The sequence below is a fragment of the Pongo pygmaeus genome, chromosome 12 (assembly GCF_028885625.2).
Source record: "Pongo pygmaeus isolate AG05252 chromosome 12, NHGRI_mPonPyg2-v2.0_pri, whole genome shotgun sequence".
In the NCBI taxonomy this organism is placed as follows: Eukaryota; Metazoa; Chordata; class Mammalia; order Primates; family Hominidae; genus Pongo; species Pongo pygmaeus.
The window spans coordinates 108,859,199-108,885,137 of NC_072385.2; the positions used below are offsets into that span (position 1 = coordinate 108,859,199).

At 46.5% G+C, this 25,939-nt stretch overlaps 1 protein-coding gene and 1 pseudogene across 2 annotated transcripts in view; one reads left to right on the forward strand and one right to left on the reverse strand.

The window, feature by feature from the left end:
- EFR3B (EFR3 homolog B) overlaps positions 1–25,939 on the reverse strand; it is a 119,069-nt gene that overhangs the window by 76,702 nt on the left and 16,428 nt on the right. The gene's annotated exons all lie outside the window — the stretch shown is intronic.
- LOC129030400 (succinate--CoA ligase [ADP-forming] subunit beta, mitochondrial-like) lies at positions 2,797–4,588 on the forward strand (annotated as a pseudogene).

Genomic DNA, 25,939 nt, shown 5'->3' on the forward strand with positions numbered 1-25,939 from the left:
CCAACACTTTGGGAGGTCAAGACAGGTGGATCACTTGAGGTCAGGAGTTCGAGACCAGCCTGGCCAACATGGTGAAACCCCTTCTCTACTAAAAATACAAAAAAATTAGCAGGGCGTGGCAGCGTGCACCTGTAATCCCAGCTATTCAGGAGGCGGAGGCACAAGAATTGCTTGAATCTGGGAGGCAGAGGTTGTAGTGAGCCGAGATCGCGCCACTGCACTGCAGCCTGGGTGACAGAGTGAGACTCGTTCTCAAAAAAAAAATAAAAATAAAAATTTAAAAAAATAAATTAATTAACTGAGACCTGTCTCAGATTTTCGAGGTTCACAAACCCATGGCATAGGTACTATTTTTATCCTCATTTTATAGATGAGAAAACTGAGGCATTAAGTGGTTAAGTTACCTGCCTAGAGCCACACAGCTAACAAATGGCAGACTAGAATCTGAACTCCAAAAATCTACTTTCAGAGTCCATGTTCTGAAATACAAAACCAGAGAAGGGATGGGTTACCGTTGTCACAGAGCTAGGGAAACTGAGGCCTATGTGGAAAGAGAACCACTAGGCCAGTGCATCTCAGGCTGTAGAGTACACGTGTCCCTTGGGGATCTGGTTAAAATCCAAGCTCTGATTAGACTCTGGGGATGCTGATGCCCCTGGTCCCAAGACCACACTTTGAGTCTGCAAACCACCAGAGCATGGTGGTTAAGAATTTGGGCTCAGAGGTCAGACAGGCTTAGGATGAAATTCTAGCTCTTCCCTTTTCTTACTGTCTGGCCCTGTGCAATACTCCACACTTCTTGGGTAGGTAATCGAAGCTGATGGCAGGAGATTCCCAGTTCTCTTCTCCGAGAGGAGAGCCGGGGGCGCTTTGGTCAGGAGCTCCCAGCCTCTGGGTCCCAAAGCAGCTTAGTGGGTGCTGGGAACCCACAAGCACCCCTAGAAAGCTTCCAACCCAACAATGGTGAATTCTAAGTAGCCACAAAACCCAGCTAGGAAAGAAACAAATAATAGACATTAAAAGGAAACTAAAAATAGTTCATTGTAACAAGACACTAAGTAACGTTTTTATATATTTCTTCAATCTTACTTCTGATGGTATTTATTCTTAATGTTAGTATTCATACATACAAATTGTGGAGTTTAACTCACAACTATATGCCTATAAAAGAATCATTTAATTCTGAGCCATTTTATTTCTAAAACAGAAGCACTTTCCAACGCGTCCTCTTTCACTCTCTAGGGATCGTGTCTGGCAGATCCAACCACAGTAGCTGAAGGTAAATTTATGAAGGATCCTCTTCTGTCACTAGGAGTTGTCTTACCTGACATTTTCATACCTATTTTAAGGAAGAGAGGGAAACGTGATATGGCCAATTCCCTAGTGTGTAGCTGCACTGCCACGGAAAAGGCAAATCAGTAGGAATAAACCAAATGTTCAATGACACATGATTTTGGCAGCTTCCTTCTTTAAAACCATAAGAATGGTGAAACCTCCCTCGATGGCTCATTTTGCCCCAAACCCCCTGTCCAGAATGTTCTTCCCCATGTCCTCTGACCTCCCACTCTCATGTCCCTAAGGTCTCTGCCCAAATGTCACCTAGCTGGAAAGAGCTTCCCTGACCAGCATTCCACGTTAATTTTCTGTCCTGGTTTATTCCCTTTCATAGTGCTTTTTACCAATGGACACATTTCATCTGTGTCTACACTCCATCTCCCCACTCGAAGGTAAGCTCCTCAAGAGTGGGACCTTTGTCCATTTGTCCCCACTGTGTCCCAGGGCTGGAATAGGGTCCAACCCACGGGTGGTGGTGGCAGGGGGGTGCTCATACAGGTTTGTGGAATAAAGGGAGGACGGTGTGATTGAGCAGAAAAGCAATCATGAATTTCAAGGTCAGTAATTTCAAAGTCAGTAAGTCAAAGTCTATGAGGCACTTAGCAAAAGATCTCCGGGTGCTTCCAAGACAGTACTCCCAGGGGAACTTCGGGGAAAAGTTCCTGTTATAGAACAGTTGGCTCTTGCTCCTGAACTTGGTGCCCAGCCCATCTTCTAGGGCTGCCAACACCTGTAGCTCCTGAGGCCCAGCTCACCGGAACCAGTCTCTCTCCAGGCAGATACGCTGGGCACCAGGGAGCCTGGGTCAGAGTTCCTCCTGTCTGCCCAAGGCCTCTAGCCTGCTTTGTCCTCACTCCCCCAACCCCCTTAGCTGGCTCCTGGCTTGGCCTGTGGCTGCAATCCTGGCTGCTCATCAGAATGACCCCTCTGCTGTGAAGACGGCCCAGAGGTGTTTAAAATGCTCCACCACAATTCCGGCACACAGCCAGGGTGAGAAGTGCCACCAGCTCCTTGCCTGTACAACATGTGAGAGCAGATCCTGCAGCTGCTGGCAGCCTCGCGACAGAGGACGCAGGACCCCTCACCTGGGCCGCCAGCAGCATCTGCGTCCCCGTGACCCCTAGGCGTTGCAGCCCTGTTTCTCCTTTGGCCTGCTTGCTGGATCCTGTTTGCCTGACTGAGCTGTCCCCTTGATCAGAGCTGCCCTCTACTCAGGGTGATTGGTGGTTTGAAACAAATAAAGTCTCAAACACTAACCACATCATGCTTTTCAAAATCTAGGTACCCTCCCCCAAACTCCCTACTAGTAACCCAGCATCACCTGCCAGGCCCACTGAGATACATTATTTCCTTTGAATTATTTCCTCTCCTTCATTGCCACTCCAGTCTCTCTCTGATTTTAAAATCTAAAAAAATTCCAGGGGCCTGTATGGCTGCAGGCGGCACCGAGGGAATGGGTCTCACTCAGAAATGGCAGCCTCCATGTTCTACAGCCAGCTGTTGGCCGCAGCCACCCTTCGGAGCCACCTTCTCTGGACAGCCCTGCGGACCACTACTCAGGCTGTAGGAAGTTATGGATTGTTGAATAACCATGGACTCCAAGTATAGCAGCAATAGCACAGGAATCTCTCACTGCATGAATACATGAGTATGGAATTATTGCAAGAAGCTGGCGTCTCCGTTTCCAAAGGATATGTGGCAAAGTCACCAGATGAAGCTTATGCAATTGCCAAAAAAGTAGGTACAGAAGAAAGAAATAACATGTGCAGGATAAACTGTAACTATGAGTACTGCTGGCAAGTTCTCTGGGACTCACAAGTAGTAAGAAGCAGGTTCAAAAGATGTTGAGATGAAGGCGCAGGTTTTAGCTGATGGTAGAGGAAAAGGAACATTTGAAAGTGGCCTCAAAGGAGGGGTGAAGATAGTTTTCTCTCCAGAAGAAGCAAAAGCTGTTTCCTCAGAAATGATTGGGAAAAAGTTGTTTACCAAGCAAATGGGAGAAAAGGGCGGAATATGCAATCAAGCATTGGAGCGAAAATACCCTAGGGGAGAAGACTACTTTGCAATAGGGATGGAAAGGTCATTTCAAGGTCCTGTATTAATAGGAAGTTCACATGGTGGTGTCAACATTGTAGATGTTGCTGCTGAGACTTCCGATGCATTAAAGAACCTGTTGATATTGTAGAAGGCATCAAAAAGGAACAAGCTCTCTGGCTTGAACAGAAGATGGGATTTCCACTTAATATTGTGGATTCTGCAGCAGAAAACATGGTCAAGCTTTACAGCCTTTTTCTGAAATATGATGCAACCATGATAAGAAATAAATCCAATGGTGAATATTCAGATGGAGCTGTGCTGTGATGGATGCAAAGATCAATTTTGACTCTAATTCAGCCTATTGCCAAAAGAAAATCTGATCTACAGGACTGAACCCAGGAAGATGAAAATGACAAAGACGCTGCTAAGGCAGATCTCAACTACATTGGCCTGAAAGGAAATACAGACTGTCTAGTAAATGGTGCTGGTTTGGACATGGCCTCAATGGATATAATAAAACTTCAGGGGCCAGGCGTGGTGGCTCACGCCTGTAATCCCAACACTTTGGGAGGCCGAGGCGGGCAGATCACCTGAGGTCAGGAGGTCGAGAACAGTCTGGCCAACATGGTGAAACCCTGTCTCTACTAAAAATACAAAAATTAGCCAGGTGTGATGGCAGACACCTGTAATCCCAGCTACTCAGGAGGCTGAGGCAGCAGAATCGCTCGAACCCGGGAGGCGGAGGTTGCAGTGAGCCGAGATGGCGCCAAGTTTTGCTCCAGCGACAAGAGCAAAACTCTGTCTCAAAAAAAAAAAAAAAAAAAAAAAAAAAAGCTTCAGGGAGGGACTCCAGCCAGCTTCCTTGATGTTGGCGGTGGTGCTACAGTCCATCAAGTAACAGAAGCATTTAAGCTTATCACTTCAGATAAAAAGGTACTGGCTATTCTGGTCAACATTTTTTGAGGAATCATGCACTGTGATGTTATTGCACAGGGTATAGTCACGGCAGTAAAAGATGTGGAAATTGAAATACCTGTTGTGGGGGTTACAAGGTACACAAGTTAATGATGCTAAGGCACTGAGAGCAGACAGTGGGCTTAAAATTCTTGCTTGTGACGACTTGGAGGAAGCTGCTAGAACGTTCAGAAGGCTCTCTGAAACAGTGGCCTTAGCCAAGCAAGCACATGTGGATGTGAAATTTCAGTCGCCAATATGATCTGAAAACCCAGAGGATGGCTGAAGGTGTTAAATGTGGTATAATCATTAAGAATACTGTGTTCTGTGTTATTGTTCTTTTTAGTGTGTGGAGACGGTAATTGCCATGTAGGTATACAAACTTTTAAAAGCATTTGGTTTGCATGTAATTCTACTATTTATAGAACACTGTTTATATAAAGAACCTATAATGCAGGTATCTAATTTCTTTTGTTGCAGCCAGTCTTATTTGCTTCTCCTACAAAATGTAACTTGCAATATGTCTGTTTATTATTGTTGGATACAAAGTTCTTCATTGATAAGAGTCCTACAAATAAAATAAATTAAAAAAAATTCCAGGGTTTACCACCAGCTCTGCACTAAGCACTAGGACAAGCACTTTACAAATATTTCATATAAGACTCGTAACAACCCCATAAAGTAGATACTATTATTCTCATTTTACATATAAAGAGGCAGGATCAGAGAGGTTAAGTGCCTTGCCCAAGGTCACATAGCATGTTCTTCTCTGCCATGAAACTCCCCTAATTCTTCCATCACTTTCCAAAAAATATATCTCTAACAATTTCCCAAGTTCATCTTGTGCTCTCCTTCGCCACAGCCACCTTGCTGGAAGCCTCCTGAACACCTGCCACCCAGTCCCGGGCACCTGGCCAGTCTCTTCACTTCAATTCATTCTTTATGTAGCTCTAAGGCAAATATTTAATTTAGTTTGCTTCATGGTCAAGCAGGTAGCATGGCCTGTGCTGCATTAAATGTCAACCATTCAACTTAGGATTTAACAAGGGATGCCCCAGTAGAGGTGGGGACAGTTGCTTCATCTTCAAGTCCTTCCTCCACTGTAGGGGGTCCTCTCACTCATGCTCTGCCTCCTGGAACACTCTGTCTAGCAGCCAGAGTCCACAGTGAGAAGGTCTGGGAGGTTGGAAGCAGAGCAGATTAGGGGAGCCACGCAGCCTCATGGCAGTGAATGAAAGGATGTTTTGGTGACGGGGACCCGCCACAAGCTGGAGATGTTGAAGGGGCAGGAGAGTCAGCGCCACAGACCTGACACCTGGCGGATCCTGACACCTGCTGAGCTCCCTGGAAGCCTTCCATGAACAAGACCCTCCGACCACAGGCACAGCGTGCTCTCCGCCAGCTCGACTTCTGTGCATCCTTCACACTGTATTACCTTATATAATCTTCTCCCACTGCTTGTTCAGGCGAAGTTATTTCAGTGACTCATCTTTTCTCCTCCCAAGATAAACTGTAAATTCCTAGGTCTCATTTTCTTCTGACCTCAATACAGTATCCTGAGCCCAGCAGGGCTGGAGGAAAGCTGGCGTGATGTGTGACTTCACCTGCCTTTGATCAGCGTGAGACTTGGGGAAGTCACTTCGCCTCCTGGCCTCTCCTTTCCTTCTTATAAACATCAACTCCCTCTTCCCCATTCACCAAGAAAAATGCCTTTTTGCTCAAAATAGTCTGTATTTATTTTCTCAGCTTTGCAATCTTCTTGTAAAGACAAGGGCTGGACTTGATCATTCCTACTAAAGCAAATGGAATTCTTTTTAAGCAATTTACAATAAAATCTGACCCAGGGCTAATGGCATGGACACCCCCTTCAAATGAATTGGAGGAAATGGAAAAAAGTTCAGAGAGAGAGGTGCGTCGGATTCAAGTGCCTCCCATGAGGCACTTGTGTTCACTGACAATGAACTCCAGCAGTTCACAGGGCACTTGCTGGGTGGCGTGGGGAAGAGAAAGAAGTTTAAAATAGACAGGTTCTGCCATCGAGGAACTTACTCTCTAGTTGGGGACACAAAACCTGCACACATTTAAGGTCAAGGATATGTCACAATGAGACTAAGGAGTCCATAAAACTGAAGAAATCTCTGAGTTTAATGAATCTAGGAAGGCTTCCTGGAAGAGGTGAGATGTGAGCTGCTTCACTAGGGGTGGAGACAGCTGGTAAGTACTGGTGAATCCATGAAACAAAAAATCAACAACCCTCCAATGGGGACAATTTTAAGAAAAACAAAAAAGTTCCCTCTTTTCTTTTCCCCTTTTCCTTGCTTCTGAATTTAAAAGGAATAGATGCTCATGGGTATAAATTTATAAAACGGGGGAAAAAAGAAAATGAACATCACTTAGAATCACGTAATTCAAAGATAACCATTAGAATTTCAGTGTATTTGTTCTAGTTTTTGTGTCCATGTTTATGTATATTTTAAAATATATATGTATAAAATTGGGATCCTACAGGATAGTGTTAAAACCGAATTTCTTCTTATATTGTGAGCACTTACTTTCTTACTGAAGGTTTTTCAGCCAGGCATGGTGGCTCACACCTGTAATCCCAACACTTTGGGAGGCCAAGGCAGGCGGATCAGGAGGTCAGGAGTTCAAGACTAGCCTGGCCAACATGGTGAAACCCCATCTCTACTAAAAATACACAAAAAATTAGCCAGGCATGGTGGCGGGCGCCTATAATCCCAGCTACTCAGGAGGCTGAGGCAGGAGAATTGCTTCAACCTAGGAGGCAGAGGTTGCAATGAGCTGAGATCGTGCCATTGCACTCCAGCCTAGGCGACAAGAGCAAGACTCCATCTCAAAAAAAAAAAAAAAAGTTTTAAAACTTCATTTTAATGGCTACTTATTATTTCATCTTTTGACTGGATCCTGATTTATTTAATCATTCTCTGTTGTTTCCAGTTTTTCATTATCCCGAGTGACGCAGCAATTTGCCTTTGGTAATTAAAGCCAGGAATCATACAGGCAGAGCCTGGTTTTGTTTTATTGGTGCTAAGGAAATCAAACAGCACCATGTGGCTGCAGGACTGGTGTGCAGCAGAGGGGCACATCTGCAGGGGCCGGGACCTGTATCTCATCTGGGAAAGATTCGGGATTGAAGACATCAAGAGGAAATGCTGATGAAAATGAATTCGGGGAAGGAGGCAGGATTTGAGTTTCCAAACAGATTTTACTGGGAGTAGAATTAAACAACAGCTGAATTCTCCCTGGGGAGATAGTGTGGGTGAGACTTGCCTGAAGTAACAGACAAATCAGTAGCTGTCAGTGGCCTGACCTTTTGGAGCTCTAGAGCCTCCGAGATGCTCACCCGTTTCCGGCCAATCTTGGTTAATCTGATTGCCACCTTAATGAGGATGGGGATTTAAAAGGAGAGAAACATGTCTGATTGATTTAATGTCAGGGCTTCAATTCTTCGTGAACTACAGGCTTCTTTGGGCTTCGATATGCTCTTCAAGCAAAGAATAGATGAAAATAAACAGAATGTTTTTCCATTCTCTGTCTCTCGGGACCACTAACAGCAGGAAAATTTTATTCCAACCATTTTGGGGAAATAGAAAGCCTGGTTTCAAACCCAGCTTCAGCTTTGGCGAGCTGTACAATCTTGTGTGCCTTGGTCTACTTATCTGCAAAATGGAAGGAAGGGACTCTACTTAACAGGGCTGTGGTGAAGACTAGATAAGTTAACAGAGTGAAGTTCTTACAACTATTCCTGGCACACAGTAAGAACTGAGTAATTGTTAGCTTTCTTCATCATCATCATCATCATCATCATTACTACGATAATTATTATTAAAATCTTTTTCCCAACTTAGGAGAAAAAAGGCAGGGTAGAATAAAAGGGAACGTTGGAGCAGTGATAGCCCTTAATATCCTTTATCTTTATTTTATTCTTGGATGTGAAGTACCAATTGCTATTAAGACATCAAACCCAAAGCCAGGCATGGTGGCTCACACCTGTGATCTCAACACTTTGGGAGGTCGAGGTGGGAGGATCACTTGAGCCCAGGAGTTTGAGACCAGCCAGGGCAACAAAGTGAGACCTCATCTCTAAAAATAAAAATAAAACCAGCCAGGCATGGTGGCGCATGCCTGTAGTCCCAGCTACTTGGGAGGCTGAGGTGGGAGGATTGCTTGAGACTGGGAGGTCAAGGCTACAGTGAGCAGTGATCATACCATTGCACTGCATACCACTATACTCCACCCTGAGTGACAGAGTGAGACCCTGCCCGAGGACAAGGCTCCATGAGGAAACACAAGTGAAAGGGCGTCATCATGACCATCAACAACAGCTAATGTGTTTTGAGCTTGTCTGTTCCAGGCATTATGCATTCTTTCATTTAATCTTTACAAAAAGCCTATGAGGTTGATACAGTTATCCTTGTTTTACAGACGGCACTAAACCTAGGCTCTTATCTAATATGTTGACTTGTAAAAACAAAGAACTGAGGTCTCTGCCTGCAAATACCTTATATTGTTGGTAGGTTAAAACATAGAATTGAAAATATATTCACCAGGAACATGGAACATATAATCAGGATCATACGAATTAACTGTTAAACACACACAGAGCAAGGCTGCTGAGGAAACTAGAGATGGGATGGGAAGGGGTCAGAGGAGACTAATTTTGAACATTATTTAAATGAGAAGGATTCCATTGTTTAGTGAGAAAGAGGGTTTTCCATGTCAGAAAGGGTGAAAAAAAATAGACATTTCCTGAGTGCCTATTATTTTCATTGCCTAACTTGAGCACTTTGTTAAAAAAATAAAATCCCATGAGGTTAGTATTGTCAGTCTTCAGAAGAGAAAACCAGGGCTCACAGAGGTTAGTTAATTTGCCTACGATCACACAGGAAGTAAGGAACAGAGTCAGGAACAGAGCCAGGGAGGCCCTCTGACTTCAGAGCTGCAGGAGATTTGAACTGAGAGTAAATATGCCAGGTGGGGATATGAAGAAAATGTGCTCAAGTAGGAAAGGACAATTTCCAGGACAGATTATTCTTGAAAAGTCAGGTGTAACTGACGAAATCTGAACAGACTCTGTGGATGGCACCACCACCAAGTTCCTGGTGTGGATACTGAACTACAGTTATGCAGGATGTTCACACTAGGGGAGGCTGGGTGAAGGGTACATAGGTCTTTGCAACTGCCCATGAATCTATATTTCAAAATAAAAAGTTTTTAAAAAGTTGGCAGATAGGCCAGGCATGGTGGCTTATGCCTATAATCCCAGCACTTTAGGAGGTGGAGACAGGAGGATCACTTGAGGTCAGGAGTTCGAGACCAGTCTGGCGAACATGGTAAAACCCCATCTCTACTAAAAATAGAAAAATTAGCCTAATGTGGTGCATGCGCCTGTAGTCCCAGCTACTCAGGAGGCTGAGGCAGGAGAATCACTTGAATCTGGGAGATGGAGGTTGCAGTGAGCTGAGATCACAGCACGGTACCCCAGCCTGGGTGACACAGCAAAACTCTGTCTCAAAAAAAAAAAAAAAAAAAAGTTGGCAGATAGTGAAGGCAAAGATGCTTCTTTTTCTTTCCCTTTTTTTTTTTTTTTTGAGATGGAGTCTCGCTCTGTCACTCAGACTGGAGTGCAGTGGCACGAACTTGGCTCACTGCAACCTCTGCCTCCCGGGTTCAAGCGATTCTCCTGCTTCAGCCTCCTGAGTAGCTGGGATTACAGGCACACGCCACCATGCCTGGCTAATTTTTGTATTTTAGTAGAGATGGGATTTTGCCATGTTGGCCAGGCTGGTCTTGAACTCCTGACCTCAAGTGAACCATCCACCTGGGCCTCCCAAAGTGCTGAGATTACAGGCATGAGCCACTGTGCTCTGCCAAAGATGCTTCCTTTGAGTAGAGGTGGTAACTGGTGGAGGATTCTGGCTCAGGAGCCTGATGGGCCAAGGGGGCACAAGAGCATCCCAGCATCATGCCAGAGCCTCTCCCTCCACCCACTAGAGCGACCAACCAGCCCCACACCAGGTTGGTCACAACTGGAGGGAGAATAAGATTTGCTGACTCATATACTGAGTATCCATTGAGTCCCCCGCACTGTGCCAAGAGCTACCTGGCGATATGAGACATTGCCAAGACACAGGGCTGGTTTGGAGGCTCTCACGGTCTAGTTGGAGAGAAAAGGCACAATCAATAAAATATAAGCGGCCTGGGTATACTGATGTTTCTCATGGAAAGTTTTATGTGTTGCAAAAGCTCAAAGGAGGGTGTGTGCTCCTCAGGCTGGTTGGTCAAGCAGGGCTTCACAGCAGAGGAAGAATTGAGGCAGAGCCTGGAAGGAGGTGAGCCTACCAGGAGAACAGGAGAAAAAGGAGGTCCTGGCAAGAGAAACTGTTGAGCAAAGGGGCACACATGCATGTGGTTTCAGAACCTAAGCTTGCCTGGGAGCTCCTTGCAGGCACCCGGCACCCAGCTCTCAGTGTACAGCAGGCATTCCAGAGAATCATTACATAGTGGGCTGGGCACAGTGGCTCATGCCAATAATCCCAACACTTTGGGAGACCGAGGCAGGCAGATTACTTGAGCTCAGGAGTTCCAGACCAGCCTGGGAAACATGGCGAAACTCCATCTCTACAAAAAATACAAAAATTAGCCAGGCATGGTGGCACGTACCTGTAGTCCCAGCTATTTGGGAGGCTGAGGTGGGAGGATCACTTGAGCCTGGGAGGTGGAGGTTGCAGTGAGCTGAGATCGCACCACTGCACTCCAGACTGGGTAATAGAGCAAGACTCTGTCTAAAAAAAAAAAGTATTAAATAGCTTAAATAATATACACAGTTTTGTATTTTATAGCATAGAGAGAGCATGCCTTGGAATACAGCAAAACTGGGGCCATGAGCTATGTGACCTCAGTCAGGTGTGCCACACCCTCTGTGGGTTTCCTTATCTGTGGGAGGTGAGCAAAACACCGAGTGTGTGCTGGGACACACACTGGGCTCCATAACTGGCAGCTCCCTGGTCCTCTTCATTCTATTTCTTAAGTGTTTATCCTGGTGTTGAATTGTCATCATAACTATCATTGTGAATGTATGCTTCAAATTCCAGTGAGAAGATCCACAATAATGCGTCAAATCTTTTCCATATTGTTTGACATATATCTTGTTTACACTTTCATGCTATTTAAAACAATGCTGGAAAGAGTGTGTAGACATTACAGCTTTTTCCATTTTCTGGATTATTTCATTAGGCTGGATTTCCAGAAATAGGGTCAAAAGGTATACATATTTTTAAGACTCAAGAATTTCAATGGTCTCTTCAGGAGCAGGAAAGGCCTGAGAGTAGCTGGAGGGGAGATTCCAAGCAGCAGTTCTGTGGGCCCCAAGGCTGCAAGAAGCTGTGACTGCCCAGGGAGGAACTCCGTGGCATTCTGCAGCCGTTTGAGGGCTTTCTGAAGAGGAGGTACTGGAGGATAAGAGTGGTGTATTAGGAAGGGTAGCCATGGGTCTGGCTGTGGTTGAATATGAGTTTAGAGAGCTAAGAAGAAGGGAGACCATCTAGAGAAGAAGCAGAAGTCAAGGCATAAGAAAATAAGGATGCCAGGTGCGGTGGCTCACGCCTGTAATCCTAGCACTTTGGGAGGCTGAGGTGGGAGGATCGCTTGGGCCCAGGAGTTCAAGACCAGCCCAGGCAACATAGCGAAATTCCGTCTCTACCAAAAAATGCAAAAATTAGCCCAGTGTGGTAGCATGCACCTGTAATTCCAGCTATTCAGGAGGCTGAGGTGGGAGGATCACTTGAACCTGGGAGGCGGAGGTTGCAGTGAGCCGAGATCACACCACTACACTCCAGCCTGGGTGACAGAGCAAAATCTTGTCTCAAAAAAATAAAGATAAGAAAAGAAAATAAGGGCTGGAGCCAGGGTGGTGGGGAAAGAGAACAGAAAGGAAGGGCCAGATGGCCCAAGCACTGAGTAACAGCCACCCACGTCCACAACTGCCAGCACCCAGAGGGAGAAGCTGAGAGCCTGGAACTGGTGACGAAAGCGGGGACCCCACTCCCGGAGCTTCATAGCCACACTGGCAATGCAAACTGGATTAGAAACTCATCTCACCACTAAGGAAGGTTGGCACCAATAAAACCACACCACCAGGGTGATGTGTGAGATTTGAGACCAGCCGTAAGAAACAAGAGGAACTGGGGCCAGAGTCTGAAGACTGCCCAGTAAAACAGATACATTGAAAAGCTGATGAAAACTCAGGGGAAAAAGCCACAGGCAGGAGCCTTCCAGAACCAGCATTTATTTCTCTTACACCTGCTAATCACAGGCACAGGACACACTTCACCAGGATGTTTGTAAACAAAGGAACTCTGAGTGGAGCTTAGCCAGCTGGCTGAAATGTATCGATTAAGTGCAAACCTCCATGACATAATTTGGAAGACAACAAAATAATTTCGGCGACAAACAAGGCATAATTTAGGCAACCACATGGAAAAATTCCTAGGCTAGAGCATTTAATGAGAAGGGTATATACTCAACTGCATCCAAAGTAGGACCAAAACTATTAAAGTTACGATTACATTAGGATAGGGGATGTGCAGAAAAGAAAAGAGCTTGGCTGGCCGGGTGCAGTGGCTCACACCTGTAATCCCAGCACTTTGGGAGGCTGAGGCGGGTGGATCTCGAGGTTAGGAGTTCAAGACTGGCCTGGCCAACATAGTGAAACCTCATCTCTACTAAAAATACAAAAAAATAGCCAGGTGTGGTGGTGTGAACCTGTAATCCCAGCTACTCAGGAGGCCGAGGCAGGAGAATCGCTTGAACCCAGGAGGCAGACATTGCAGTGAGCCAAGATCGCGCCACTGCACTCCAGCCTGGGCAACAGAGTGAGACTCTGTCTCAGAAAAAAAAAAAAAAAAAAAGGCCGGGCGCGGTGGCTTATGCCTGTAATCCCAGCACTTTGGGAGGCCAAGGCAGGCGGATCATGAGGTCAGGAGATCCAGACCATCCTGGCTAACACAGTGAAACCCCGTCTCTACTAAAAATACAAAAAATTAGCTGGGCATGGTGATGGGCGCCTGTAGTCCCAGCTACTTGGGAGGCTGAGGCAGGAGAATGGTGTGAACCCGGGAGGCAGAGCTTGCAGTGAGCCCAGATCGCACCACTGCACTCCAGCCTGGGTGACAGAGCAAGACTCCGTCTCAAAAAAGAAAAGAAAAGAAAAGAGCTTGAGCTTGGCCTGTGGTGTATTAAGCGACAGTGAATTTTCTCCTTTGTTTTCATTTCCATTAACGTGTGGATCTCTGCATTAATCCGAATGGATATCTTCACTCTCCCAATGTTGTGTGTGTGCCTTCACAGTTTGTCAGATGAGCAGCTTAGCAGAGTCTGTCCCTCTGAGCCTCTGCGCCCTCCATCTCTTCCCACTTCCACCCCGCCTTTCTCCCTTCCTCAGCTCTTCATTGACAGTGGCCCATTCCTGCCAAATATCTCCCACTCCTGGCTGCTGGAGGGACGTTTCAAATGGAAAGGATGTCACCTGCTGTTCACTGCTTTCCTCCTTCATTTTCTTATCAGCCATCACTAGCTCCTCCAGATTTGGATTTAAAAATCATCAGAAGCCAGCCGGATGTGGTGGCTCACGCCTGTAATCCTAGCACTTTGGGAGGATGAGGCAGGTGGATCACTTGAGACCAGGAGTTCCAGACCAGCCTGGCCAACATGGTGAAACCCCATCTCTACTAAAAATGTAAATATTATCCGGGCGTGGTGGTGCATGCCTGTAATCCCAGCTACTCGGGAGGTTGAGGTGGGAGAATTGCTTGAACCCGGGAGGCAGAGGTTGCAGTGAGCCAAGATTGCACCACTGCAGTCCAGCCTGGGAGACAGAGCAAGACCCTGTCTCAAAGTAAATAAATAAATAAAATCATCAGAAGCCCCCAGTAATCACAGGGAAAATATTGTGTAATGAGGTAGGAGGCGGGACTCGACTCTGGGGGTGGGGCTTGAACACTGGACCAAATTGAGGACTAGCTAAAACAAGGCAGAAGCAGCTTTTCATAAGCCACATCCACCAGTGTGCCATGTCAGTTTACCATTGCCATGGCAATAGCCAGGAGTCACTGTCCCTTTCCACAGCAACGACCTGATGAATAATCAATGACCTGATGAATCAAAAGTTACAACCCCGGCGGGGCGCGGTGGCTCACGCCTGTAATCCCAGCACTTTGGGAGGCCGAGGCGGGCGGATCACAAGGTCAGGAGACTGAGACCATCCTGGCCAACATGGTGAAACCCTGTCTCTACTGAAAATACAAAAAATTAGCCAGGCGTGGTGGCGGGCGCCTGTAGTCCCAGCTACTTGGGAGGCTGAGGCAGGAGAATGGCCTGAACCCGGGAGGCAGAGGTTGCAGTGAGTCGAGATCGTGTCACTGCACTCCAGCCTGGGCGACAGAGCGAGACTCTGTCTCAAAAAAAAAAAAAGTTACTACCCCTTCCCTAGAGATTTCTGCACAAACTGCCCCTTAATCTGCATATAATTAAAAGTGGTATAAATACGACTGCAAAACTGCCCTGAGATGCTACTCTCAGATAGATTGTCTACGCGGTAGCCCTGCCCTGCAGGAGCAGTCATGGAGCTGGAACGCCGCTGGAGCTGTAATGCTGCCACTTCAATAAAGCTGTTTTCTTCTACTCTATCACTAGCTTGCCCTTGAATTCTTTCCTGGGCAAAGCCAAGAACCGTCACAGACTAAGCCTCACTTTGGGGGTCGCCTAGCCTACATTAGTACAGAATCTTTAATAATCTTTATTTTAGCATGGTTTGAAATCAGGAAGGGGGGGGGAAGCATCAGACAAGATACATCGTGGCCACCAGAGACGAGCGATGGCTTCTCATCTCTCTTTAATTGACCCTGGCTTTGCTGCTGTGCCCAAGGCCTGGCCTCCTTTGCTTACTTAGAAAGTGACTCCAGTACAGGCCAGGCGCAATGGCTCATGCCTGTAATCCCAGCAGTTTGGGAGGCCGAGGCGGGCGGATCACCTGAGGTCAGGAGTTCAAGACCAGCCTGGCCAACAAGGTGAAACCCCATCTCTACTAAAAATATAAAAATTAGCTGGGTGTGGTGGCGAGGCTGAGGCAGGAGAATCACTTGAATCTGGGAGGCGGAGGTTGCAGTGAGCCGAGATCGCGCCACTGCATTCCAGCATGGGTGACAGAGTGAGACTCTGTCTCAAAAAAAAAAAAAAAAGATGCCAGGGGCGCAGTGGCTCACGCCTGTAATCCCAGCACTTTGGGAGGCTGAGGCGGGCGGATCACGAGGTCAGGAGATAGAGACCATCCTGGCTAACACGGTGAAACCCTGTCGCTACTAAAAACACAAAAAATTAGCTGGGCGTGGTGATGGGCGCCTGTAGTCCCAGCTACTCAGGAGGCTGAGGCAGGAGAATGGCATGAACCCAAGAGGCAGGGCTTGCAGTGAGCTGAGATTGCGCCACTGTACTCCAGCCTGGGCGACAGAGCGAGACTCTGTCTCAAAAAAAAAAAAAAAAAAAAAAGAAAAGTGACTCCAGTACAGATCATATGGTGAATCTTTGTTTTATTCATTGCTCAACACCTAATATTCAAATGCTAGCAAACACACAGGCCCTTAAACCCAGTTATCTTATGCTTGTGCTCCAGGATGAGCGTAATGAACGAGGCTTGAGAAATCTAACTTAGAAAACGAGGCGTGGAGCCTTCCCGATCTTCCTCAAGCCTGCATTGACTCAGCTTGCAGATGCCTGCTGTCTGTGTCTGTCAGCTTCAAATTGTTATTAATGTCTCAGTATTTTTAGGGCTCATCACAGGCTGTTGGATAAAATCTAAGTTTCAGCTCCTCAGAGTGGGGAGTGGAAACAGAGATCAGAGTAGGACACGACTGTCAGCTTCCTCAAAAAAAACTAAATAAATAATGGTTCCCCAGCAGCATCTCAGACTTATGGCTCATACACACGTCAGCCCTGACCCTGCACACACAGTCCAGGAGAACCAGGGGTGAGAGCACCACAGGAGAAGCATGGATGCTTTTCCTCCCCTTGGCTGAGAAAGCCCATGTCTGGGTATCTGCACCTGCTTGTATGTACAGGGAAGCAGGTAAGAGATGGATCTGGTGCCGTTGTTTGGAAACAACCTACAATGCTCATCCATAGAGGACTGGATAGGCCAGGTACGGTGGCTCACACCTGTAATCCCAGCACTTTGGGGGCCAAGGTGGGATCACTTAAGCCCAGGAGTTTGAGACCAGCCTGAGCAACATGGCGAGATCCCCATCTCTATTTTTTTTCCAAAAGAAAAAAAAGTGTTTTAATATTAAAAAGGAAAATAGAGGGCTGGCTAAATAAGGCAGGGAACAGCCATGCAATGCACACTAGGCAGCAGCTGAATTGAATGAAGCAGAGCTCTGAGCACCGCCCCAGACAGCTCTCAAACATACTGTTAATTCAAAAGGAGGCTGTGGCCGGGCATGGTGGCTCATGCCTGTAATCCCAGCACTTTGAGAGGCCGAGGCAGGCGGATCACGAGGTCAGGAGATCAAGATCACCCTGGTTAACACGGTGAACCCCGTCTCTACTAAAAATACAAAAAATTAGCCGGGCATGATGACAGGCACCTGTAGTCCCAGCTACTTGGGAGGCTCAGGCAGGAGAATTGCTTGAACCCAGGAGGCAGAGGTTGCAGTGAGCCGAGATCATGCCACTGCACTCCAGCCTGGGCAACAGAGTGAGACTCTAACTCAAAAACAAAAAACAAAAAAAAACAAAAACTAAAAAGGAGGCTGTAGAACACCTATGATATGATTCCGTTTGTGTGCACCCTCACAGGCCAAATCAACGGGGTGTGTGTGTAAATAATGTGTGTGAAATATGCTGTCATGAACAAAGAAAGATCTGTAAAGATACACAGCACAGTGTTAACGCTGGTCACCGAGTAGAGCTGGGTGGGGGCCCCTAGGGATGGAGAGGTGAGGAGCGACTTAAACTGCACTACTCAATGTGGTAGCTACTAGTCACTTGCGGCTACTTAAATTAAATAAAATTAAAAAATTCAGTTCCTCCAGCAAACTAGCCACATTTTATGTGTTCACTAGCCACATGTGGCTAATGTCTACCACACTGGACAGTGGAGACACAGAGCATTGACATCATTGCAGGAGTATTACTTATGTAATTGAAAATAAATGTAATTTTTATTGTTTCTCCCATTTTCTCTTCAGGATAAAACTCCTTACAAAATCTGATGAGCAAAAGTTGTCTGTTTAAAGATTTGGAATCTTGGAGTTAAAGCACGCACGCACGCACATATACACACAAGAACTGTTTTCTAAACTTGCTCGGCTGCGTTCTTGCTGGAATTTTGAACCAAAGGAGCTGACTGAAGATCTAGAAGTCATGTTGTTTATTCACGCACACACAGCATGCAACACAAAATGCATCAAGTGCATTAGACATAGTAGAAGGTGAAAAGAAATAGAATGCACAAGTCCCTGTCCCCTTAGAGTGACAGCATGCGGCCATAATGAAAGGAAGCACAACTGTCACTGAGGTCAGAGAGCCAGCGTGCTGGGACTTCCTTCAGAGGGTGAAGATATTGTTTTGGTATAGATGCCTCCCCATGGAGATGAAGTATCAGTAACACGTGGACAAAGACAAGAAAGGAAAGCATTCCAGGCAGGGGGAATAGCATCAGCAAAAGCGTGGGGGTACCAAGCACAAGGGAATGTTCTGAGAAACATCAGCTGGCCAGACTGTCTAGAGTAGCACTGGTAAAGCTGGAGGTGTCAGGGAGGGGACCGAAGGTGAAAGGCCCTCAAATGCCAGGCCAAGAGAGGAGACCTGTCATTATGACTAAATAACAGCCACTATCACCTTCCTTTGTGCTCTTAGAATATGTAAGGAATCTACTTCCAGTGGATAAACGGATGGAGCAAGCCCTGACCCTCCCAGGAAGCCACTAAGAATGTCCCTATCCTGGAAGAAGAGCAAGACAAGGCCCTGAACTATAAGTGTCCAGCTGGAAGTGTGACAAACTGGGGGGCATCACACTGGGCTAGTGTGTGACGTGGGGAGGTGGGGGGATATCTGGCCTCCAGCCCGCAGTGAAGTGCTAAGGAGTTATAAAAGGAAGTCAGAAGGAAAGCAGAGGCTTCTGACTGGCGTCCACCTGCCCCATAGCCAAGTGGTGACATGTGGGATCGGAGTAGAGGACCAGAGATGAGGTGGGTGGAACACAGGCTACATCTGCCGCTCTCCCTCCCTTCATGCGGGAGGGGTTTCCAAGGAGACATTCAGAGGCAGGAGACAGCAGAGGGCTTCAGGAAGAGCCTCCCAGCACCTGCCCATTCACACCGGGTGAGTGTGTGACACGGGTGGGCTGGGAACAGCCCAGAGCAGAGGCCATCATCACAAAAGGAGACAAGGACCCCAGGGGCACTGAGTCCTGGCAGCTTAGGGGAGGTGAATTTTGAGAAGAAAAATGGCTGAGAGAGGAAGAAGCAGTGAGAACTGAGAAGCAGGTGAAGGCACAAGGCCTGGCCCTCAGGCCTGCACTGGTGACCTTCCCGAGAGGTTTATCAGTGGGGAGGTGACATTGGAATTTCAAATAGCGTGAAGTGAATAATGACTATGAAAGGGGGAAAGGTGCAATCTCAGCTTCAATGACTGCTGGCTCAAGAGCATTGTAAAATATTATATAATCAGCTGAGCATGGTGACTGACACCTGTAATCTCAGCACTTTGGGAGGCCAAGGTAGGAGGATCACTTGAGCACAGGAGTTTGAGATCATCCTGGGCAACACAGTGAGACCTCATCTGAACCAAAAAAAAAAAAAAAAACAGCTGGGTTTGGTGATGCACACCTGTAGTCCCAGCTGCTCGGGAGGCTGAAGTGGGAGGATCACTTGAGCCAGGGAGTTCGAGGCAGCAGTGAGCTATGACTGTGCCACTGAATTCCTACTGGGGTGACAGAGCGAGACCTTGTCTCAAAATAAAGAAATAAATATTATAGGAATCATTTATTTAACAACAATAATAACAGAAGCTGTTGTTGCTTTGTCTCTGAATAGATGGGGGCAGATGTGCTGCCTTGGTGTGCCCCGCCCCCCTCCAGGTGGGAACAATTGAGGGATGCAGGCTGCTTCAATCACCAGCATGGTGCAGGTCCTTGGGAACCAGTGACCCCGGGCTAGGGGTGAACTGGCCAAGGTGGTCCTGACACCTGGCTTCAGTTGTGTCCTTAGAACCCAAAATGTGTTTTGTAGCTTTGATGATAAAATTACTGTTAATTTATTGTTGGTATTTCATAACTTGATTGGTATTCACTTTAAAAATGTTATTTATCAGTGTAAGTAATGTATTGGTTACATTTTTGGAAGGAAGTGCTTTGTAAGCCTTTTAAGCTCCAGGAATCACAATAAATGGGAGCAAAGGGAAAAAAGTTAATGCTTCTGTATACAGCTTTCTTTAATGTGATCTGAGCTCCTCGTAGGAATTCATTCATCTGAATACCTACTACTTGGCACCTCGAGGCATTCAACTTTTTTTAAGTACATGTGGACTCTGGGGGTAAGAAGCATTCCAATAAATAACTCATACTCTCAAAGAGCTTGCATCATAGCGAGTAGAATCTATCACATGAAAACAATAGTGTTAGAAATCAGGATTTGGGCTTTACAACAATTTATGCTTTCCCCTTTCCCAAAATATGCCCAGTTTCCTATTGTGGTCAGCAGGCAGCCTATAAAAAGCAGGGTTACTCACCTTCAGCTTTCTAAATGAACACACAGTATCAAATATAGAAACAGAGGAAGCTTTATTGTTATGGAGCCAAACTGATTGAGATCAAGAGTAAGTGCTTTAAATATACAGACGAACTCACAGATTTAAGACGCAGATTCTGAAAAGCTAAAGATCCAAGATCAATCATTCAAATGCCCAAATATATCATCAGAGAGACTGTTGCAGCATGCACGCAGTGCCAGAACACAAGACAGGCGCCATGCCCAGAGCCTCCGAAGCGTAGAGCCAGGGCCAGGGTGATCACAGTGCCAAAGAGAAATTTCAGAAGCAACACTTTTGAAATGCAAAACAGAATCAGAAGCAAGCACCAGAATTCTGCAAAAATGCAAAACAAGTACTAGGTTGAGCCCTATTAAAAATGCCAAGTAAGCAGCAGGCCAAGCAGAGCCAAGACCCATTTTTAATGAAGCAGCTCTACTGCACATGGGCCTTCTGGGAACACCTGCACGAGGTAGGAAGTCCCTCAAGCAGATTCTGCCCATCGCAAGAAGCCAGGAGCAGATGGAGTGAGAACACAGCTGGAAAGAGACAGCTCCTGAAAAGCTCTAAATGAGGAGTGGAGAACCCTTCCTCCAATGCAGACCCTCAGGCCTCTGGAGAGGGTGACCCTGTTACTGCCACACTGTCATCAAAAGGATCGGTTGATGGTAAAATATGTATTACAAGCTCTGTAATTAACATCAGCCTCAGCTAACATCTATGAAGCTCTCACAATTGGTCAGGGACCGTTAGGAGGTTTGAATGCATTTTTACTTGATCCTCCCAACAACACTGAGGTGGGGTCTATCATCTCCATTTCACAAATGAGGAAAATGAGGCTTAGGGCAGTTAAGTAACACTTCCAAAGTCACATTAACTGCTAAATGGGGTAGCTGGATTCAAACCCAGGGCTGTCCGACTGCAGGGTCTTCACACTTAACCCCTGGCCTGCAAAGGACACACTGAGATTAATCCATTTCATTGTGCCATTAGGAAAAAAACATACCATTCCTAGCCAGGGAGTATAGGTCCTTATACAGAGATGTCACAAGCCAGCACATTATTAAGGAACAGGTGAAAAATAAGGTCATTAAAGCCTCTGTGTTCTTAGGAGAATGACATTACTGTGGGCTGTGAGGTCACAAAAGCCCCAAGGAGGAAATGGAAAAATCAATCCTTCGGCCAGGCACAGTGGCTCACGCCTGTAATCCCAGCACTTCGGGAGGCTGAGGCAGGCAGATCACTTGAGGTCAGGAGTTCAAAACCAGCCTGGCCAACATGGTGAAACCCCATTTCTACTAAAAATACAAAAAAATTAGCAGGGGGTGGTAGGTGGGGCAGGTTGGGGGGCACCTGTAATCCCAACTACTCGGGAGGCTGAGGCAGGAGAATCGCTTGAACATGGGAGGTGGAGGTTGCAGTGAGCCAAGGTCGCACCACTACATGCCAGCCTGGGCGACAGAGCGAGACTTGTCTCAAAAAAAAAAAAGAAAAAAGAAAAATCAATCCTTCATACCCAGCCCTGCTCAGCCATGTCTGTGATTGTGCTGAGACAGTGCCGGAGGCCTAGGAGAGTCAGGCTTTGTTTTGTCATTGAAGGTCCCCTGAGAGTCAGCAACGCCAATGGCAGTGCCCAAAAGGCAGGCCTTACACTCAGATGGCCCTGCTGTATGGGCCTCCCCCAACTGCCCTGCCGGCACCATCAGCCTCCCAGCTGCCAATGGGATGGACTTCCCGGGTCAGCTTCCTCTGCTTGCTACTCGGCACGTAAGTTGTCTTGTAGCCTGCGGCCCCGACCAGCAGTTCTCAATGAGCCCTTTCACTGGTGCTAGGCTGCTGGTAAGAGCCCTGGTGCGGGCTGGCACAGGCCCTTGACTGTCCATCTCCTAGTATACCCACTGCCAGCACTGCAAAACAGCCCTGGGATTGTTTGCACGGATGTTTTCTTCTCTTCCAGGGTTTCCTACTGTTTTACTGCAGTATAATTAACATACAGTAAGATGCACACATTTAAGCATTCAGTACCTTGAGTTTTGACAACTGCTTTTACACTTGTGTAACCATCACCCAAACAAGAGGTAGGACATTGCTAATCCCCTCACAAAGTCCCCCTTTCCAGTCAACCCACTGGCCCAACTATCTGATTTCTATTATCATAGATTTGTTTCTGCATGTATTCTTACATAATCATTTCTGAAACGTAATTAGAAGAGTCTAGACAGTTATCCACAAGGCCTCTGGTGATGAAGAACACTTTTAATTATATTTACGTTCTGCCATTAAAAATACATGCTCACTTCTGAGCATCAAGTTATAGGGAAAAAAATTAAAAATTAAAAATATGCACTCACTACACTAAGTGTAGAAAATACAAAATGTTTTAAAAGAAAATTGAAACCATTGCGTACACTGCCTATGAGGTGGCCCTGCTCCTCAAGGAGCAGTAAAAAAAAATAAAAATAAAAATAAATTAAAAGAAAATTTAAATCATCCATGATCCTTCCACCTAGAAATAACCACTGTTAGTGTTCTAGTGGGTTTCTTTCAGGGCCAGTACATCCACAATTACAGGCTGGCTCCCTGGTGCGGCATTAGTTTTTTTTGTTTTTGTTTTTAAATAAGTAGACCAGGCAGGGTGGCTCACACCTATAACCCCAGCACTTTGGGAGGCCAAAGCGGGTGGATCACCTGAGGTCAGGAGTTTGAGACTAGCCTGGCCAACATGGTGAAATCCCGTCTCTACTAAAAATACAAAAGAACTAGCCGGGCGTGGTGGCACATGCCTGTAATCCCAGCTGCTCAGGAGGCTGACACAGGAGAATCACTTGAACCTGGGAGGTGGAGGCTGCAGTGAGCCGAGATCACGCCACAGCACTCCAGCCTGGGCAACAGAGGGAGACTCCATCTCAGAAAAAAAAAAGTAAATAAAACGTATTGGTGTTCACTTCTGAGTAAGCCATCTACGTTGCCCGTGTGAGAAGCAGCTCGATCAAAAATCAACCTCCAGGTTGGGCACAGTGCATCCCGCCTGTAATCCCAGCACTGTGGGAGGCCGAGGCAGGGGGATCACTCGAGCTCAGGAGTTCAAGACCAGCCTGGCCAACATGGTGAAACACCGTCTCTACCAAAAAAACAGAAATTAGCTGGACGTGGTGGCACACGGAGCTACTCCAGAGGCTGAGGGATGAGAATCACTTGAACCCAGGAGGCAGAGGTTGCAGTGAGCCAAGATTGCACCACTGCATTCCAGCCTGGGCGACAAAGTGAGACTGTCTCAAAAAAAAAAACAAAAAAACCCTCCAATTCAAGGTGCCAACTCCTGTGGCTGAGTTGGAGTCAACATTGAAATTCACATTTATTCTCTTCTGTGGAATATGTCTGGCTCTGTTCTCTCCATTGGCAGTCATATGGGCCTCTCGCAGTACCTCGGTTTTGTCACTCAGGACAGTGGCTAGTTTTTTGGTTTTTGTTGTTGTTGTTGTTGTTGTTTGTTTTTTGATTCGGAGTCTCGTTGTGTCGCCCAGGCTGGAGTGCAGTGGGGCGATCTCGGCTCACTGCAAGCTCTGTCTCCCGGGTTCACGCCATTCTCCTGCCTCAGCCTCCTGAGTAGCTGGGACTACAGGCACCCGCCACCATGCCCGGCTATTTTTTTTGTATTTTTAGTAGAGACGGGGTTTTGCTGTGTTAGCCATGATGGTCTCGATCTCCTGACCTCGTGATCCACCCGCCTTGGCCTCCCAAAGTACTGGGATTACAGGTGTGAGCCACCGTGCCTGGCCGACAGTAGCTAGTTTTTTGATATTGCCCCCTCCCCAAGGTGAATAGCCCATTTGCCATTAACTCAGACCACCCCTAACAGGTACTCCAATTTTTATAATCATCCCTCCAGCCACTTTCACAAAACACAGTAGCAGACATTCTCTTAATTTTATCCAAACTTTCTTTCCTGAAAAAAAAAAATAACACTTTAATGATATTCTTAATTTGAGTTGGAAGAGTTTTCCAGAGATCCAAAAAATATGAAGATGCCAGTTTCTAAGTCTCCTTTTATAGACATCCCTGATCAATAAGGTGACACAAAGCCGTCGACGTGGTCTGATTCATGCTATTGGCAGAGGGTATGATCAACTCTGATAACATGTGTATGAAAACTTTTTTTAAAAATTATGGTAAAATATATATAATATTCAATTTGCCATTTTAGCCTTTTTTTTTTTTTTTTTTTTTTGAGATGGAGTCTTGCTCTGTCACCCAGGCTGGAGTGCAATGGCATGATCTCAGCTCACTGCAACCTCCGCCTCCCAGGTTCAAGTGATTCTCCTGCCTCAGCCTCCCGAGTAGCTGGGACTACAGGCCGCGCCACCACACCTGGCTAATTTTTGTATTTTTAGTAGAGATGGGGTTTCACCATGTTGGCCAGGCTGGCCTCGAATTCCTGACCTCGTGATCTGCCCATCTCGGCCTCCCAAAATGCTGGGATTAGATTACAGGCCTAAGCCGCTGCACCTGGCCCATATTACTCTTTTTTTTTTTTTTTTTGAGACAGAGTTTCGCTCTTGTTGCCCAGGCTGGAGTGCAATGGCGCGATCTTGGCTCACCACAACCTCCGCCTCCTGGGTTCAAGCAGTTCTCCTCCCTCAGCCTCCCAAGTAGCTGGGATTACAGGAATGTGCCACCACGCCCGGCATTTTAGCCATTTTTAAATGCAGTTCAGCAGCATGAAGTCCATTCACACTGTTGTGCAACCATCATCATCATCTATCTCCAAAATTCTTTTTATCTTGCAAAACTGAAACTCTACCCAGTAACAGTTCCGAAATCTCCGCCCGCCCCCCCCCCCCCCAAGTCCCTGGTAATCTCTATTCTACTTTCTGTCTCCATGAATTTGACTACTGTAGCTTCCTCATACTACCGGAATCATATACTACTTGTCCTTGTGTGACTGGCTTATTTCCATTACCATAATATCCTCAAGGTTCATCCACGTTGTACTATGTGTCAAGATTTTCTTCTTTTTTAAGACTGAATATTCGCCGGGTGTGGTGGTTCATGCCTGTACTCCCAGCACTTTGGGAAGCCCAGGCAGGTGGATCACCTGAGGTCAGGAGATCGAGACCAGCCTGACCAACATGGTGAAACCCCATCTCTTATTAGCATGCTGTAATCCCACCTATTCGGGAGGCTGAGGCAAGAGAATGGCTTGGCGCCAGGATGTGGAGGCTGCAGTGAGCCAAGATCGCGCCATTGCACTCCAGCCTGGGAGACAGAGCGAGACTCTATCTCAAAAACAAAAACAAACAAACAAACAAAAATCAACACTGAATAATATTCCATCATACACAGATATTGCATTTTGTTTATCCATTCGTCTGTCGATGGACACTTGGGCTGCTTCTATGGTTAGGCCATTGTGAATAATGCTGCTGTGAACGTGGGTGTATAGATGTCTTAAGTCTGCCTTCATTTCTTTGGGGTTTATGTCTATTAGTGGGATTGCTGGATCATATGGTAATTCTATTTTTCACTCTTTGAGGAGTCACCACACTGTTTTCCCATAGTGGCTGCACAATTTTTTCCCACTAGCCGTACACAATGATGGTTCCAGTTTCTCCACATCCTCACCAACACTTGGTTATTGTTTTTTTTTTTTTTTTTTGGAGACAGAGTCTCGCTCTGTCTCCCAGGCTGGAGTGCAGTGGCGTGATCTCGGCTCACTGCAAGCTCCCCGCCCAGGGTTCAAGCAATTATTGTGCCTCACCCTCCTGAGTAGCTGGAACTACAGGCACTCGCC